Source organism: Branchiostoma belcheri, unplaced genomic scaffold (genome assembly GCF_001625305.1).
Source record: "Branchiostoma belcheri isolate BF01 breed outbred unplaced genomic scaffold, Haploidv18h27 scaffold35, whole genome shotgun sequence".
NCBI classification, from domain to species: Eukaryota; Metazoa; Chordata; class Leptocardii; order Amphioxiformes; family Branchiostomatidae; genus Branchiostoma; species Branchiostoma belcheri.
The window spans coordinates 1,966,480-1,985,458 of NW_017803965.1; the positions used below are offsets into that span (position 1 = coordinate 1,966,480).

The window sequence follows — 18,979 nt, forward strand, 5'->3', positions numbered from 1 at the left end:
AGCTGGCGGTAACTACGGAGGTCTGGATGGCACCCAGGCCACCGAAACTCCACTGAACTCAAGTACGGTGCCGACCCATGAAATGCTGCAAAGGGTCAGCATGTGCCGGCTTGTCGTAAAAGTAGTCATATACTACTACAAACGTTACTGCTGCTACTACTACTACTACTACTAATGCAAATTCACAATTTTCTTATTCGCCCGCGCGCACTACTAAGTTTGGTGGTCTTTAGAGGATGTCATCCATAAAATTAAGGCAGTTTGGCCTTATCCTACCCCACAGTGTCAGTGTCAAGAGTACAGAGAGGGCAACTCTGGGAAACATCCGCTGGCGGTGTGTGTATGTGTCCAATTAACAGTCTGCTTCTTTTGTGTCAACCTTTGACCACATTATGGACGTCAAACACGAAAAGGAACAACTATTGTCTCCAAGCAGATACGTGGCCGTGTGGCTACCTTTCTTACGTTGTTTGTCTGTGCATTTATTTGTCTACTTTCTAAGGTAAGTTTCTGTTTAACTCGCCACTTAAATATGAAGACTAAAATGACCTACAATTTTAGGTAATAAACACCTGTCTCTCAATAGGAGGCTGACCATGGAGTTCCCAGATATCCGAATTTACTACCCCCTGATGTCCTTTGTAGTTACCTATAAAATAAACGTAGATGAACAAAATTTCTGTCTAGGCCGAAGTACAAACGTTATAAGGAAAAGTCTTGAAGATACAATTTATTTTCAGGATTTCTTTCTTTCTAGTCAAAATATGTTGCACAAACCCCTACCGTAGCCTCGCGAGGTTGAACCGAGGGAAGGCTGTATATTTGTTTTTCCTGTCGGCCGGATGTCTGTTGTTCCTCCATCAAGTGATCCAATTCAAAATCATTCAATCTGTCTTCAAGAGGAAATAAACTGAGATATGCTCCAGGTTTTAACATTTCAAACAGTTATCACGGACAGTTGGAAAGACTTTATTTTTGTTAAATTTTTGCCTCTCTCGATTTTTAGGTCGCTCCTAATACAATACTTGAGTTCTTTGCATTGAATTGGTCCAGTTCCTCTTACCTACAACTTGACAAACAAACATACTTTAAAAAACACCCCCTGACATTCCAAATACCATAACCCAATTGAATGACAAGCTAACTGATTTGATAAAATTGTTACGTGACACCTTTGCTTGACAAAATCTAAATATGGTCGAGATGAAGATGAAAATAAGCTATGAATGAAAGAGAATGTTGATATCTTTGTCCCCGGTGGAAGCCCCTGTTGCATGTACAGATTGACTAGCGGCACGGGAGGATCGAAGCCAAAATAGACACGTAGATGGCAAGTATTGAACAAGTCTTTCATTCATTTAAACCGTAATATTTACAGAGATTAGCATATTGACATCAAAGACATCACGCCAATGCAATTGATGAAGAAATCTGTCTGATATTGACATTTACTGTCATTTCTTATTTTCGTCATCATTTCATACTTGAAGCGTTTAAAATGGCCCCAGAACAAGCTACGTGAGGCGTCTTTTTATTCATTATTATTATTTTTGGTACCGCCAATAAGTAGCCAGAAACGGAGTAGGATACAAAACAAGCAACCCTTTTCCGTCAGCGACATCGTATTTTTACTTCACAGATGTCTATATGCATGAAATAGGATTGCTTCAACTTACTATATTAAGTTTGGGCGCTTTGGATTTGCTTGTCCATTAAAACCGTAATATTTACAGAGATTAGTATAATTGACATCAAAGGCATCACGCCTCTGTTTAGATAACACCGTCACATGATGCTAGAAAAGACTGGCATCTCAGCCATGGCAGTGATGTTTGTTGTGGAAGCATTCCAAAAATATCCTCACTGAAACTACTGACGAGAAATGACCTAGGAAAGTATTTCTCGTGGACGAGAATTGTGTAAGGCCAAATGCTTGAAGTTAAATGTGAGGTGAAATATCTTCATCAGATTAGCTAAGACCTAAAAAAAAAAGAAACAAACAGAATTTGCTACGGTGTGTACGTGTGTCTCTGCACTTTTTGGACAAGTATACCCACAGTACCTCAGATCATCAAGTGACTACACACAGTTCTTTCACGATGTATTCTTACTGATTTTTTTCAGAGCAAAGTCAATGTCTTTTTACAAAATTGACCGATGCCAACAAAGCAGAGCATACGGTATGTGTTTTCATTCGGACTGAGTTGTAACAGCCGGGTATGCACGGCTGAGTGATCCATTGATCAAGCTATTCCCTTTTTTGACATACTTGCGCAAACCTACCGACCAGATTAACACATTTTCGGGGTCATTAGGGAAGTCTAATAGCCAACTAATGACTCTGACGGTTCTGTTTGCGTCAGTAATGTTTGTGTTGGACTCAAAATAATGTCTAGGCAAAAAGCACACCACGTCAAACGGCTTTCGCTTTTAATCGTTAGGATCAGAGAAGAATGTGTCTTTAAAGGGCATAAATTTAAAGGTTTCTTATGGTGCTCCAAGATCCAGAAACCGAGGATCGGGGTGATGTAATGGTTAAAGGTGATATCCTGGTTACCAAACCTATTTTTGCTGTCGAGTCTCAAATTTGTCCTCGCCGGCAGCTAAAATAGATTTGGTAACAAGGCTATGATTATGAAGGCGAAGTGTTCGTTTAGAATCGTAATATTATCACGTCCACTCAGTTTTGCAGGGAAAATGGTATGTCAATCAATCAATCAATCAATCAATCAATCAACCAATCAATCAATCAATCAATCAATCAATCAATCAATCAATCAATCAATCAAACCGACCACTCAATCAATCCGATCACTCAATCAATCGACCAATCTGTTATCCTTCCCTCTGATATAACAGTTATGGTCATGATAAAAATATCGGTTTATCCATGTTATCGTGGAAATAAGTGAAGAGCATTGTCAATGATTTACGTATGGTGATTTCGACTACTATGTCAAAGACATGAACGGTGTTATAAGCTGGAAGGACGTTCTGTTGCCTTTGTTTGTGCGCCTCCATTTTCCAGACGATGCCTTCGGGACATGACCTTGTGTGACAACCTCAAGGTCGTCCGGGTTGTCCTTCCTCTTCGACCTCACGATAAGACAGGCGATGATGGAGCAATTTAGAAGATTTTGCTATTAAAACCTGATGACACAACGCGACTTCTTCATCACCTCGGGTCACGGGTGTTAGGGGGCCTTGGCCCTAAGATTTAAGCCATATTGCAGTTGGACGGTTTCAATGTCAGAGTGAAAATCCACCCGCGAGGCTGTGGTAGGGGTAGTGAGGATGGAAAATGAAAGAGATGAGGTAATCTCTCTGATATTGACATTTATTGCCATTTCTTAGCACATTTTCGTCATCATTTCATACTTTAACGCGTTTGAAACAAGCTATGCACCGCCCATACATACAACCAGCTAGCCTACGATACATAACAAGCAACCATTGACATTGCATTTGTGCCTCACAGATATCCGTATCATATGGGATAGGATTAATTTAGCTCAATACATTAAAAGAATGACCAGAAATTTGACTTTAAAAATCAAGATTTGCTACCCTGAAATTGCATTGGACGGCTTTAAAGGGGCTTATTCTGTCTTTACAGCATTGAGTGTGGGACTAAAATAGTGGGACCCACTGTCGTCCTTCCATGAGTAATCATATGTGGCACATTTCACACCTCCATGTTATACGCCTTAACGGGAAGACTTGATTTATTTTTGGAGCGACAGACACAAACCCTTGCGTCCTCTTAGGCGTAACAGTATAATCTTAGCACATGAGACAGAATAGAAATATGTATGTGGCATCACAAACTGATATAAATTGAAGCTCGTGTCACCGCGTGGTATCACTGCAACACTGCATTGGCAACTGAGCGGACATCCATCAGTTGTAACGTTATTTCGGGTAAATCTGATCAATGGCCTACTCCTAGACGTCTAGACCCTTTCTATTATTAACAGGCACTAACAATGATAATGATGACCTGTATTTTTCTTTGTGCTTCGGTTCCACAACCTGCTATTTGTGGTTTGTATATATAGGAGGAACATGCCTTTTTTCGAGAACTTTAATCTACTGCAGTTAACATAATATCCGCTAGGATCCAGCACAGGAATAGCTAGCTACTACCAAACAGTAGCCTGGATGCCAGACCCAAAGCACACTGGACACAAAGTATCTCAGTGTGCTAGCTCAGGCTCACTGAGATATTTGTGTCCAGTGTGCTATGGGTCTGGAACCCAGGCTACCAAACAGCAAAGAACAAATCAAAGATCAAGCCGTACCAACCTACTTTAATAGTCTCTTGCTAGATAGTAGTAACACTAAAGCATTGCGGATGTATCATAAAATCATAAGGCTATTTGTAAAGTGTAAAAAAAAGAAGGCTGCTATGGACAAACTTTTATAATGCTCTCAGAAAATGTGGTCGGGAAGAAATGTTTCAAATTTCGCGGGCATTTTTTCGTAAATCTCGCGAGAACGAACGAGGAGGAGGCGTGGCTTTGTCTGGTTCTGAGAGTCGGCGGAAAACCGAGCCATTCATTTCCGTGCCAGGGAGTAAGCTTACAGGCGGCACCGACTGAAAATCTACCCTCCTGAACAACCAAACAACAGGTAAGTGAATATTTCAGCCACTAGAGAGTCTTTGTTTGAGTTCAAGTGGGCGACAGACGATCTTTTCTGAGCTGTTCGCCTTGTTGAAGTGGTCAGCTGACGGGGTAAAAGTCGGGTTAGTGCACCCAGTGCCGTCGATTTGAATAAAGATCGTCTGATAAAAACTTAGCGCTCGGCATGTTAGTGCACTTTATAATTTTTTCCCTCCACATATACATAGATTCCCCCTAATGATTTTCCACAAATTTGCTGAATTTCAGACTCCATTGGAATATGAGATTGTTTTCTCTATTTATTTTAAAGTTGCTGAGGAAAAGATTCTCGCAAGTTTCAGCGGCACAAATTATTTTTGAATCCCTTCCAACCGCGGTCATACATGTATGTTCTGGGAAAGCGGCAATTTTGTCCTTTGTAGAATTCCCCGAACAACGTTTATTTGCACAGAAAGTATTCATTACTGGCTTCAAGTTGTTTAATTGGCCCGGTGCCTTTTCATTAAATATTGTCAAAACGACCCTAACACAATTATCTTTTAAAAAGAGGAGGGGGTTGGGGGAGGGGGGCATTTCAACCACTCTAAAAGACCAGAGTCTGAATCAACAGACTGGAATTTAGAGTTTTAATGAGATTTTCCTGTTACTTCTTTTGAGTCCTTGCAATTGTCTTGAACAGATCACAATATAGAACACATAATCTAGGCAGCAAATGCAATTGCTTATCCAATAATAAACTAAATTATGTTCCATTGTTGAGTTGGCAAGAAAGCACCACAGATGATACTTCCATGGTCTACTGGTCAAACTGAATAGAATCATAAAAATCGAAGTGTCATATTTTGCCAATATTTTCTTGGGAAAAGGTGTAATAAGAGCGTTCGTACATATGTCGTAAAATGTTTATAAATCCTAAAGGACGATGAAGAGTTAATGTGGGTAAAATTTCTTCTTTGTGTTGCCTTTTTTTTTTCTTCTCAGAAAATGAGGAACATTATCCTGTGTTTACTTAGGGTTACTCTTGAGATAAGAACTTAAAGAAGTCAATTTTGACCAATGATAAATACATGTATTATTGATATTCTAAGCAATACGCTACCTGTATCAGTGATTTTGTAGATTCGAAAAAAGGAAAAAAAAATTATATATACTGTACAGTATACAGTATGTCAATAGTAAGTATTTTCTGAAATCACCAGTCTTACTCATCTGTGGTTTTTAACACGTTCAAATCAGTGTTTTTTTGGAGTAGATATAGTTTTCTGTATATTATGATACACAACTTTACAAGGCTGGACAAGTCCTTTGTAGTTAGTTGGCACTGTGAAATCTGGCCCTTTCTTTGGGACAGTCCCTGGACAAGTATCCATGAAATTCCTCTTGACTAAACCAGGTCACAAACACTTTAAGATGCTGTTCATCAGAATGTGTAGCCAGGAAGTGGGTTCATTCCTTCCTATAACTTTGTCAATTTGCATGGTGGGACCTGCTTTCCCTTTGTTTTGTCAACTTCCCGGACATTCCAAGCGAATTGTTCAAATTGGAGAAGGCAACATCACCAGATGCTCACTTGTCCTGATCTCCTATGAATACATTTGTGGAGTCGTCCTTGTTTGTCCAATGCAAATACACCTCCTGCAAGGCCAGAGTCCAGACACTGCTGTACTGTATAAAACCTACCCCAAGTAGCCTTTGGCATATTGGACCAGGAAGCAATATTGGTACAAGGAAGAAGTCAAAATGATATATGACACATATACATGTATTTGTAATCTAGTCTACAGCCTAGAAGTGTGTGTTTTGGTGGGTACTAGTATTATTAATATATTGTAACCCTACCTCTATGCTAAAAAACTGAGAGTTAAAAAGGAATATCAAAGTCCAAGTTCTTAAAATTATTGTTAACTTCAAACTTGCCTTGAAACAAATAGTTAAGGTATAGCTACTTGTGATGGCCAGTGGAGAAAAAGCTTTCTGGCAAGCTAAACTGGATCTTCCTATATACTTCTCTCCAGGCAGATGTTGTGGGAGGCTAAATTGTTTGGCAGTTTGACACATAAAATTAAAAGGCTCCCTCGTATCTGCTTGGAGATTGCCCATTTACTACTCTGGGTGGAGCATGTTTTGGTTGACGGAACCCACCAGCCAATGTTATGGTTTACTGAGCAGGTATCCCAATACCTACTTAATCCTCCTGCTCAGCAATATTGATCGTGTACTTAAACACCTGATGGAGTTCTAATTCTGACAAATAAGCTCATGTACTGAACCGATTGAGCTCCTGAGTGAGTCCTATGTAGCTTGTGCTTCTACCTGTGCTACATTATTTACATTGGACTATTAATATCATGTATTGATTCTTTTTGAAGTTTGATAAGAGTAGGAATGATAGGATTGACTTCATCTATATTATGTCTCGGGATTCTGTCTATAAAATCTGTATAAATATTTTGGTATGATATTATATTATGCTGACAAGAACAGTCTGCAATTTGTATCCTGGCAAATAAAAATTCAAAACCATGGCTGGATACAGCTGAAGTTATGAAATATCCCCCTTTTCCAATAAACAATTTTGCAGTATTAAAAATCCATTGCTGGATGCAGTGCAATGAATTCACCATACTGTAATTACTAAATCCAAATGTCAACATGTTGGTGGGTCTAGCTATTACAGACTTATTTGCATAAAAATGATGAAAGATCATTATCTTCTTATTCATCCTAGTTTCCAGATATAACAATGCTCCCTTTTCCAGTGGTGTGAAATGTCTTTGAAACGTGATCAAGCAAATAAAACAACGACAGTTGCTATACTTTTGTGTACAGTACATCACATGACTTGTAGGCCGAGACCAAAGTTCAAACAGAGACATTCACTATTTGAGTCAACTGTGGAAAAGACCAAATAACTTCCTTATTTGTAGTTTTATCTGTAGGCTGTACAATTTGTTTGTAGTTTAATTTAGAGATGCCAAAGAAGATTATAAAACAAGGATGGGGCAAATGATATGAAAATGTATCCCGTAATGAGACTGAAAATGCATGTAAATTTTCTTTCAATACATTCCTGATTAGATTTTTTAAATTAAACTAAAGAAAGTAAACTATTCTAAGGCAACATAAAGTATATAGTCAGCTACTGATATTACATTGATACATATGCCTGACTGATGGTAGAATATTACTAGTATGTTCTTTCAATGAATATTTTAATTTTCAGTAATAGCTACACATCGATACGTCCTACACATGTGTATTTGTGCTATTACATGTATACCTTTTACAAAAGCTACACTGTAGTTTGAAGCCCTGGCATGTTGCACAACTTTTGGTTACTAAAGTAACTAGGGGTGGGTGGTAGGGACACATGTCCACCAAACTACTGTGCTACCAGCTTATTGCTAAATATGGTAATATTGTATGTAATCCAAAGGTCAAGTAAAGGATGATGTCATAGTTTGTGGACTTATGCATGATAAAGTGTAAATTTGTATTCAGTAAGAGTGGTAAATGTACAATTGTATAACTGTATGGTGGCCAAAGTCTGGTACAGTGGTACTAGTATATCTTGAAAAGTACTTAGCATCATGGCTAATCTACGTAGGCAAGGGAAAAGTGTGGATTGTTAAATACATGTAGGATCCACAGTTATTGAACTGCACATGTACAGTAGTTTACTTTGGTGTGGTCCTATTCCTGTATTCCCTCAGAAGATATGTAGAGTAAATTTGAATAACCAAAGAGAGCAAGAGTGCAAATAGACAAGAGGTTTTTTTTTACAGCAATACATTTTTTCATACATGTATGTTGAAAAAGGCTTCTGGACAATTATATATACATTGTATGTATCCAGTTTGCTGGAAAAATATTTAACAGTTCCCAGTGCAAAATTTTGGAACTTGGAAGCCATGATAGTATGTGTTTAGTCTGCCCCTCCCACTTCCTTTTGCAAAGTACATTGTCAAGAATGTTTGCAATGTTATGGTCCATTTCTATCACTAATGAAGCAGAATTGTTATGTCAAAAAGTTAAAGGTGGCCTTCAGCTCGGACCACTGTATTGCCCCTGAAAAATAACACGGGACCTTAAACATTAACCATGGTAACACATTCTTTTGCCAAATCAAAACAGGCTCTTGTAGATTTTAACGGTTACCCTTTCAAACTGTCCTGTTACCTACTACTGGTATTTTGTTTTTCCTGTCATTCTTTAATAGATTAAAAAAATCCTGACTATATATTTGTATAGGTAAAATCATAAGGAATATTTCATCCAAGACAGACACAGACACTATGTCAAATAGATTTTTCCCCATCTTTACCATTGGAATGTGCCTTTTATGTCTTTCAATTCTAGAGGAATGTGGACTATGTTGCTATGTTTCCCTTGGCTGGATGGCCTATGGCATGTCTTGACATTGGGGTGACCTTTTGTACCAAATTGTAGACCATGTTTACAGACCCAATTGGGTGTTGACAAGGTTCTAAGCATGGTGATCATTGCTGAGATTGCTTTGTGATGATTTCTATGGCTAGAGGTATGTAACACCTCCTGTTATAGTGTTAGGGGCGTTTTGCACTGTGCCACTGAGTTTGAAGCTGTTTACATGCATTTTTATGCTTCGTAGACTCCTCACAAAAATGCTGTTGGTTTTTGTAGGGAGAAATTGTTTAAAAAAGTATACTGTATGTGTCATGTCCAGCTTTGTGTATGGTAGTTTGACACCACTATACACATGTAGATGTATTTACTATTCGAACTGAGGATAAACATTTGTTGTGTGTGCTGAGATCTCGTAACGTTGACCAATGTACATTGTAAATGTTCAAAGAAAACAAGCAACATACACCATTATTGTTTAGGATGGACTAGAGAATAGAAGAGCATCATTGTATCATACTGTCTGGGCCTCTTACCAGGCAATTGTTTAAGAACAAAGGGCATATAACCTTGCCCGAGTTAACCAACAACCAACACCTGACCCCCATGTACCCATTTGTGAGAGCCACCATTGGTTACAAGTTCCCTCTAAAGTGCAAATCCCACATGTAAACAAGGTGGCCATAACCTCTGACCCCTGCAGCAGGTGGGAGGGTGTATACGTAAGCCAGTGAGCCAGAAAATCCCAGATTGAATGGGTTGTTTGACAACGAATGGTTTTTTTGTGCAGTCAAACATAAGATTTTCTGCTCTGACAGGTCTGTGAAGGTGATCGTGATTAGAAATATAAATGAGGGCAGTATAAAGTTACCCCCTACATAGATGAAAAAAGATGATACATTCATGTAAATTCCAAACAGAACTGTTTAAATTTAACCGATACTGTGATACTTGATGTTACACCATATTTGTGATGGGCAAGGTTTAAATATTATCTCGAATTTGGTTAGTTTGGTTTTCTTTTGATGCCCACGATCATCATCATATCATCATAATGATCATTCTGGCATACTCATTTTCACCTGAGCCAAGTGAGGAAAGTTGTATAAAGTGCCTTTCCCAAGGGCACAAAGTTGATGACTTGGCAGGATTCGAACCCATACCTTGACTGTGGTTCTGAACCAAATACTCTGCCATTAAGCCATACAGCTCCAATTGCAGCAGTTATAATGTAATTTACCTAATGTGTATTGAAGTTCAATAATGTTAAGATTGGAACGTCCCAGTATAGGTATGCCATTCGCTAACGAGTTTGATTCATGCCTTACCAAGTCTATAGGAATTTTCAGTCATGTAAGAAATCTGCAGCTGGTATTGAGGTAACCTGATGGAACTAATGGGGTCATGCAGGCATATGGGGGACCTGGGTAATGGGGCATTGATTACTTCTTAGACAGGACTCCAAATACTTTTTCTGCCCAGTGCAGGTAAAATTGAAAATTACCTGCACCAGACAAATTTTACCTGCACCACACAGAATGTATGTGTAAGGAGGATCATACACATACACAACCTGTTCAAAAACTATTACCAGTATTTCTTTTATACTTCATGCTGCAAATGAAAATTAACATGCACCTACATGTATGTTGTAAACCCAATATATGGACCAGTACAGGTTAGATGCAGGTAGACATCAGAAATACCTGTACAGCTCCAAGTTTACCTGCTCTTAGGTGCATATACACCCAGTATTTCAAGCCCTGTTAGAAGAGGGAGAAAACTTTGGGTAAGATAAAGAAGCAGCACCTGTCTTATTTGATGTAACATCAGAAATCAACCTTGCTACTAAGCTTCTGTCCCTCAAAAGAAATATTATAGAACTCAATTCTTTAAAACACTAAATTATATCCTGCTCACAAAGCAGCTGAAAAGGTATGCGAAGTAGCCTTCTTGAAAGTAATAGTAATTTAGAAGTATAAACCACATTTACTGATAAGTGCTTGTTTTATAGTTTCTACGTAGAAGACACATACTGATAGTGATACATGGTTTGTTTAATCGTGGATACACCCCACCATGATTAAACAACAGAGTGAATACACCTTCAGGGGATTTAAATGTCTCTGATCTTTATTTACACCACACCCACTTTGAAAGCCATGCTGTACAGGAATGTTAAAAAGCACAATCAGCATCTTTGCTGTTTTAGTAGTATTTGTTTGTCTGGAGAAAGAATGCTAAAGCTCGGAGGTACCTACTGTCTTGCTCTTAGTACATACTTAAGTTATGTTAAACTTTTTCAAAGTCTTGTTAATGTGGTAAATTACAAGCTTTAATTATTGTTTATCCCCTCCTATCTGTATTGTTAATACAAAGCACAAACATGACAACACACACTTCCACTGAGTCAATGGGCTTCATCAGATAATTAACCCAGCTTATAATAACTGTATAAGCTACATGTGTACAATTAAACATGCTTAGAAATCATAGATTTATGGAATGACATTAGATATCTTTACCAGTGGAAATATTTTCTTAAAAATGGATTTGGAAAAAAAGCTGTGTCACGTTACCTGAAAGTAAAATACGTACCCCAAACGCACATGGTAGTAATCATTGGGGAAATTGTGACTGAAGAGTTTCAGGTTAAGGATGTCAAGTTTGGATAACCTCCACATGTTATGGTAGCTGTGGTTCAATAACAAGCTGACATCTAGGTACCATACATAAATGATAGAAAGGGCATGTTCTGTCAACACTTCTCACTATAGTTCTCTGAAGGTTGCTATCTTTTCTGTCAGTTCATGCCACTGTGTAAATGTTCTCTGACTTAGGAAAACTCTTGGGACTTGCTGATAGTTTTGTCTCTCTCGTTATAACATTGGGTGGCCTTGTTTCAACCAGTATTTGTCAGCATCACATTTTGAACAGGTTAACATTTACTCCATAGAAAGTAGAGCCTTTTTTCTCAAAGATAAGCTTTGTTGTACTTTGAGAGGATGGTGTGGGTTTGCTTGATGTACAGAGATGGCTGCATAACCTGTCAGAAGTGTCTACAAGGGAGGTTTGAGGTTCATATAGGGGTTAAGACACGTAGCTGCTTTGTTGTTTACCTTTGGAAGGTAAGTTCTCTTACTTTTTACTACTCTTTACTTCTTATGAGTCTTGCTATTAGGTGTGGCTGAAGTCTACCTGCCCTTTGCCCTTTCCTACCCTATTGTATGTGTATCAGGATATAAATAGTCGAAATGTATTGACGGAAGTTGTAACCCAAAATTTATAGATGCTATCTCCCTTATATTAGCACATACAAATGTTCAAATGACAATATATCTAAGTGGAGAATTACTACTATTAGTAATAATGAAAGTATTTAGAACTGTCAGTGAGAAAGTAAAAAAATTGAAAAATTTTGTGTTTTATGTGGTCATTTACTCAGGGAGGGGTTAAAGAGCAGGTTAACAGATAAGGTTGGGTCATAAAGATTCTTATCAAGTCCTTGATGTGGCTTCTTTCAATTATTTGACCTTTTGAGAGGTACCATGTGGGATTGGGGGGGGTCATTAGAAAATGTAGTTACTACTATTTGTAGGGATACAGTTTTTTCTTGTACATTATATTTCTTTCTCCTTTTCCCCTAGTATTTACTGTCTTGTGATATCGTTACTAATACTGTGATGCCTTGCTTCCAGTTAGTTTTGACAATGTTATCATTTTCATGCTACATTTGTATACCTCCCCACAATTCTATTTGGTAGGTTCCTTATAGTATAAGCTATGTTATCCCCACCTAACATTTTGTATTAGCAGATTAACTGTTGACCATGTGGGAGGGGCATTTATATCACTCCATCTCTCTGGTCATTTCACTGTGGTCCTGACTTAAAAAAACAAACCTGACAAGGAGCATCTTCAGTTCCTAGGATTTCAAGTTGTCAAGTTGTTGTCAAGGTTGGCAAATATTGCTTCTTAGATTTATACCTAATCTTGTCACAGTGGATTAGGATATAGCCTTATACATGTAACAGTTTGGATTAGGATATGACCTTATAATATTTGTATGTACAATGTAACTGTTTTGATGTCGCCATTTTTGCTAAATGACATAATAATGTTTGAAGTCATAGTATTCTTGCCAAGTCCATTCATATTTTTGAAGTAACACTGTTCCATTTCAAGAAACCAGAATGAAGGTTTAAAAAGATTGTGTTTTCCTAGTGCTAGTTTCCATTGATTGAGGTTAAGGGTGTTTTCATTGAAATGGTTTTAAGCAATGTATCACCATATTAGATACATGTAAGTATACATGTAGGTGAGACAAATTGTCTGATACAACCATACAAGGTAACCATCCATTGTCGTCACTGTGCATTTTATGCCTGAAGGCCAGTTATACCAATTGATTGATTCAGGTACAGACAGGTAGAATGAATAGACAATGTAACCATTCATACGTCATTGAATCACAAGGATAGTGAGGTTGATGCCCTTTCCAGCTTTTTCAGTCAGTGGTATTTAAAAGCTTTCACCCATAAAACTATCTGTCAAAGGACGACTTGTTATAAAATAGATAATTTAAAAATCATTTTCGTGTAAATTAATTGGAGGATTTTATTTTCTTGATAGATTATGAGACCTTGAATTTATAATGATGATTGCTGGAAGCAAGCTATACATTTTATGTCAGTTGTCAAAATTGGAATTTATGTGCAGTAACTTACAAGTTACAGACAACATGTGCATGTAGTTTCTACTTAAACGTAAACGTACAATTACAGCTGTTGTCTGAAGAGTCTAATCATGGAGTGACATTTCAGGTAGGCGTGGTACCTCTGAATAGACCCATTTTTCAGCTGATTTACAAATTATACCTCAAAACGTGTTTACAAGGTATTAGCTGCCTTTCATAAAAAAATTTTGGCCAAGGCTTTACAGGATTGGGAATAGGGCTTTTGAATTTTCTTAAGTTTTAGTAGAGGCTGTTAAAAGTGCTCATTCATAGTTGTTGACATTCATGTAGTAAGTGCACACTGTATGTGCTTTTTGTATTACCTGGCCAGTGGCCTGTGCAGTTTGTCACTAGTAACTGTAGCCTCAGGGTTCTCCCCAGTCAACCAACCATTCATGACATCCAGACAAGAACAGGTTGGACTCGTGCTATACAAAATTGCCATTTATGAATTATATCTGGGTCATCTGATACACTTGTGGAGTCGGCACTTACAGTAGTAATCCAGCGCACAAAGGAAAAAGCAGAACCTCATTCATATCCTAAATTCTTCAGTCAGATATCATCATGTAGGCATGTTGTTATAACAGTGGTCTAGAAAAAGGTGTTGCTAGTTTATGTTAAAACGTGTCTGTTGAAAGGTGAAGGGTGGTAGATGTTGAAAGCTTGCCAGCTGACCAACTTATCTCAAGTTCAGTGCTTCAACCTTTGCCATGTCGGTGGCGTCATTGATCATGCTATCTCTGTGTGTCTAATAATGTGGGAGTATATGCTGGTACATTTAACAGAGTGTGCTACATGTCATATAAACCTCATACTTTGTTTATCATTCATATTAGGCCACAGCAAGTAAATTTTATGGATGACATCCTCCACAGCGTCCAAATCTGATGCTAGTGGGCGAAAAAAAAACAAGGTTCCCACATTTTAAAATCACATATCACTGCATCAAAGATACAAAACATTCAATCAGAACCTTTTCTTGTTTCCTCTCTTCATAGTTATCTGCCATCCACCTTCTGGCATGGCAACAGACGTCTTTGCCCATTTTTGGCAGGTTGACCACTTTCAGTCAGCAAAGTTTCAGAAGGCAACAAAAAATTTTTTTTCAAAAATCAGGTGAAAATTAATGCGCGCTGATGTCATCCATAAGAATTACTTGCTATGGCCTAAATGCATACCAGACAACTTACATGATCTAACAAGAAATCTGAAATCCCAAACCTGCATCATCTGGACCACAATAACTTGTCATGTACCAAAAATAAAAAAAATGTGTCAAATCCACTGTGAGTTATAGCTTTAAGTGCACAAACACGACGGAAAACAGTACCTTCCTGCAGAAGGACTAAAAAATCAATAAGTGCTATAATTGTTTCTCTGCAAGATACAACTCTCCCGACCTTATATTGCCTGTTCTGGTACTATTAGCATTTATATATATATACTGTAATAATAGATTTTATATATTCTTCTAGTATTTCATAATTGGAGACAAACATGAATGTTTACGATTCATAAATCAAGGACTAAAGGCACATGCTCTGTTTTATGTCTAGGTGTAAAACATCTCTAGCATCTGGTAACTGCCGGTACAAATTGTACAATCCTGGTTTGGAAATTTGACGAATGGCCCTACCTTAATAGGGGTTTCTGTCTGTTACCCTATTGATTCTTCATGTTGTTGAATTGTCAGTACTCTATACCTTTGTAAATGAAATTTTATTCACTAGCATTATAGTTATACAGCTTACAAACTTAGGGGGAGGGGAGCTTTCACAGCTTCCCTTTTATTATTTTTGATTATTTGTATTCTGTTAGACCCTTAGTTTTCAATAGCTTTGGCCATTCTATAATAAAAGGACCCTCCAGTGGTTTATTGATTGGTGACAGTCTACTAAACAAGAGAGATAGAGCAGTAACATTTAATCATCTATAGGACTTATTCACCACAGATGGTCACGTGACTCTTCCCCCCGGCAGCGAGCATTGTCCGCCATTAGGGGGTGCAGCATGGTGCCTATCGCTATGGTACGCTATGAAAACTCTTGGCGATAGTTGCGCATTTTGGGCCACAATCTACATTTTGAACACTCTTCTTGTTAGTAACATTGTCCTTGGGGTTGTTCTGGCTCCATGTCCACGTCTCATGTTCTCAAGATCGGCTTTTATCTTTTTTTGCTGATCAGAAAATCGGTGTGTTTTACCCCAGGGCTCGAAATTAACATTGTCCCAGTGTCAAATGACACTAAATTTTCAGCTTGGGACAATTCAAATTACGTTTCGGGACAATTTTGGGGCAATCGGAAAATTCTAAGACCATCCACGTCATTTGGGAATGCGATCGATCCATCCTGCTGCAGACTGCTGGCAGCCTATAAATACATAATACTCTGACAAACATTTAAATTTGACCAATCAGGGATTCCAAATATCAGGGACGGTGCCATGCCCATGATATTATCACGTATTTCCCTACATTTACTAATAAAGTGGACTTCAAGTTGTACAAATTCAGTTGTTTTCTTATTTTTGTCATCAACTTATTTCCTGAAAAGCAGGCTGGGACAGTCCATCTTCAGTTCGGGACAATTGAAATCTATGTTCGGGACAATTCTGGGACAATAGTGAAAAAAGTTAATTTCGAGGCCTGTACCCTGGCGTAGGGGCCTGTAGATCGCCCCCTGTAGATGTCAACGTGGATAGCCATGGACACGTTAAATCTGTTGAAGCTACCTGTCCCTTTACTCTGTGGTAAATGTCCATGTAGAACAGGGCACTGGCAACTTGTAACACTCACCTTGTCCAGCCACAGTCGCGGCAGTGCGGACTGAGGATGGCGGCCGGTGGCTGATGGCCCCGCATTTGTTTGTTATTATCCAGACACAGTCCGGGGCTGTTCCAAAATAGCGACCTTTTGCGTATCCCGACTACAACGTACTTGTCACCACGCAACTGCATGTCCCACAACACTCTCTACACATCCTGATACAACGCTTCCAGACTCTTAGAGGGTTTGAACCGATGTTGTGTGTAAAAACTTCGGCCCAGTACCAAATACGAAGCTAAGTCGCGTCAATGGACTCCGCTGGCGGTAGACGCCGTCTCGATCAGACTGATCAAAACTCAACAAAAACGGGTCAATCCCAACAGATTTTATTTTGTTCCAGTAACGAGAGGTATGAGTGGTGGTAAACTCTTCGTGTAATAGGACAAAGGACAGTTTACCTAACGTTTGTCGGCCATTTCAATGCTTGGAAACTCGCTGTAGGCGCTGTAGCCCCAAAATGGCATCGCACGGGACATGAGGGGTCGTGACGTCATGATGACGTGTGGTGAATAAGCTCTATTTATAGGTGTGTGGTAAGCCTGGTGGAATGTACCATTCACTGAGGGGTGTCATATGTCATAGACAACCATCTTTTTTCTTAAAATGGAATGTACAATAATATATGTGATATGTATTTTAGTAATATTGTGTGGACATATAATTATTTTGATGCAAGTTTTTCTGATTCCTCCATTCATAAATAATGATATAACATAAGCCAAATTGAAGGTCAGTCATGGTATCTTACTTTTTAGGACCTCAGCTGGTAAAAAGCTAAGTGGGTGCAGAGGATACCCTGTCATCAAATATCAATACCTTTGAATCAGTTTGATGAATATTTTATAAGATAGGGTATTTTCCTGTTGTGCCTTTGTCCTCGATAACTATCTGGGGTTGAAATATACTGTAGAATTTGACATTTTTCCCAAACTCTTGCTCTTGGTAGTTTATCTATCACAAAATTTACAGTCAGTGTTTTGACATACAATAACAGACCACTTATTTAGTAAAATCTATATATGTATGACACAGACATGATAATAGCTGATGGCAATGGGAAAATTAAAGGAACAGTATTTCTTTACAGGAAATTAAGACATTCTACAGTGATAATCAGCTGTGGGTAGCAGGTACCGGCATTTTGAGCATTTGCTAGGACGGGATCTATTCTGTTGGTATATACAAATATATGTTTCAAACAGTTAAAATATTGAATGTCTCTGAACTGTCAGCTGACCACTTTGAAGGCCCAAATTCATGTACTAGCTATACTCACATCTTTCATTACAGAAATTTTATATCAAGGGTTTGGTGAGCTGCTAATATCTTTTATATTAAGAAATATGATACTGTTGAGCTGTACAGGTGCAAGCTGTATTGGTTGTCCTAAATAGAATAGCAAGTACATGATGTCACTGTTTGAGATTCAGATGTAGATGCTTTAGTACTTTAACTGAATGTGTCATGTAATTTTCTTGCAGAAATTTGCCATGGGAGACACAGAAGTTCTGGCCGATGTGACCAACACTGATGTAGCCATGAACGGAGACAATGAGGTAGGATTCTCAATGTTTCTATTGTTTACTAGACATTTCCAGGGAAATACATGTATCATCCAGCAATATAGTTCATTAGTATACATTAAAGGCGTTGAAAAAAAAACATATTTCCCAGTTATAACTACCCAATTTTCTTAGACAGTAAGAGGTATAGATAATGTTTCTTAGAAGACTTTGGCTTCAAGTGTTGGTACGATATACATAATCTTAATTGTTTTGCGTCCTTGCCTCTTGACTTTAGCTATAGCCCATTGCTCCCCAAAGAACTGTCAAGCATTATTTTATTGAAGATAAATAAAAATGTGAATTGCCAAGTATTTTGTTAACTGACTTACTTGACTTACTTGACTTACATAATTTATGTACTTGACTACAGATTCACATTCATGTTGTACAAGTACAATGTAGCCCAGCAATGCATATTAATGAGCTGGATATCCTCTCTTCTTGGAAATTCTTCACACAGAAATGCATTGTTCTTGGAAATATTATGGAAATGCTTAGAGCCTTTTATGTGTATATTGTACATATAAAATTATAAGTTTTCATTATCATGCATCTGAAACAAAGAAAGCAAGCAATCATGCTGACTTCCTGCCTTATACTATAGTTGTATTGCATTATACAACAATACTATGGCACAATGTGTTTCTACGAAGTCTTCATGCATAAAACCATGATACGTGGAAACATGATGTCAAATCGATTGTACTTCATAAAAACCTTAAGTCTTGCCATGCAATGTATTCTGTTTTCCACTGTTAAACTTCTAAATAAAAGAGACGCCAACTATTGTGTTGTCCCATTCTACTCTGGACTAATGTTCTACCAGGTGTTTGAGGACAGT

At 38.1% G+C, this 18,979-nt stretch overlaps 1 long non-coding RNA gene across 1 annotated transcript; it reads left to right on the forward strand.

Annotated features, from left to right (window-relative positions):
* Positions 1 to 4,502: 4,502 nt before the first annotated feature.
* Positions 4,503 to 18,979, forward strand: LOC109475819. Its single transcript, XR_002140569.1, has 3 exons — positions 4,503 to 4,632; positions 18,055 to 18,129; positions 18,965 to 18,979. It is a non-coding gene; the product is annotated as an uncharacterized LOC109475819 (long non-coding RNA).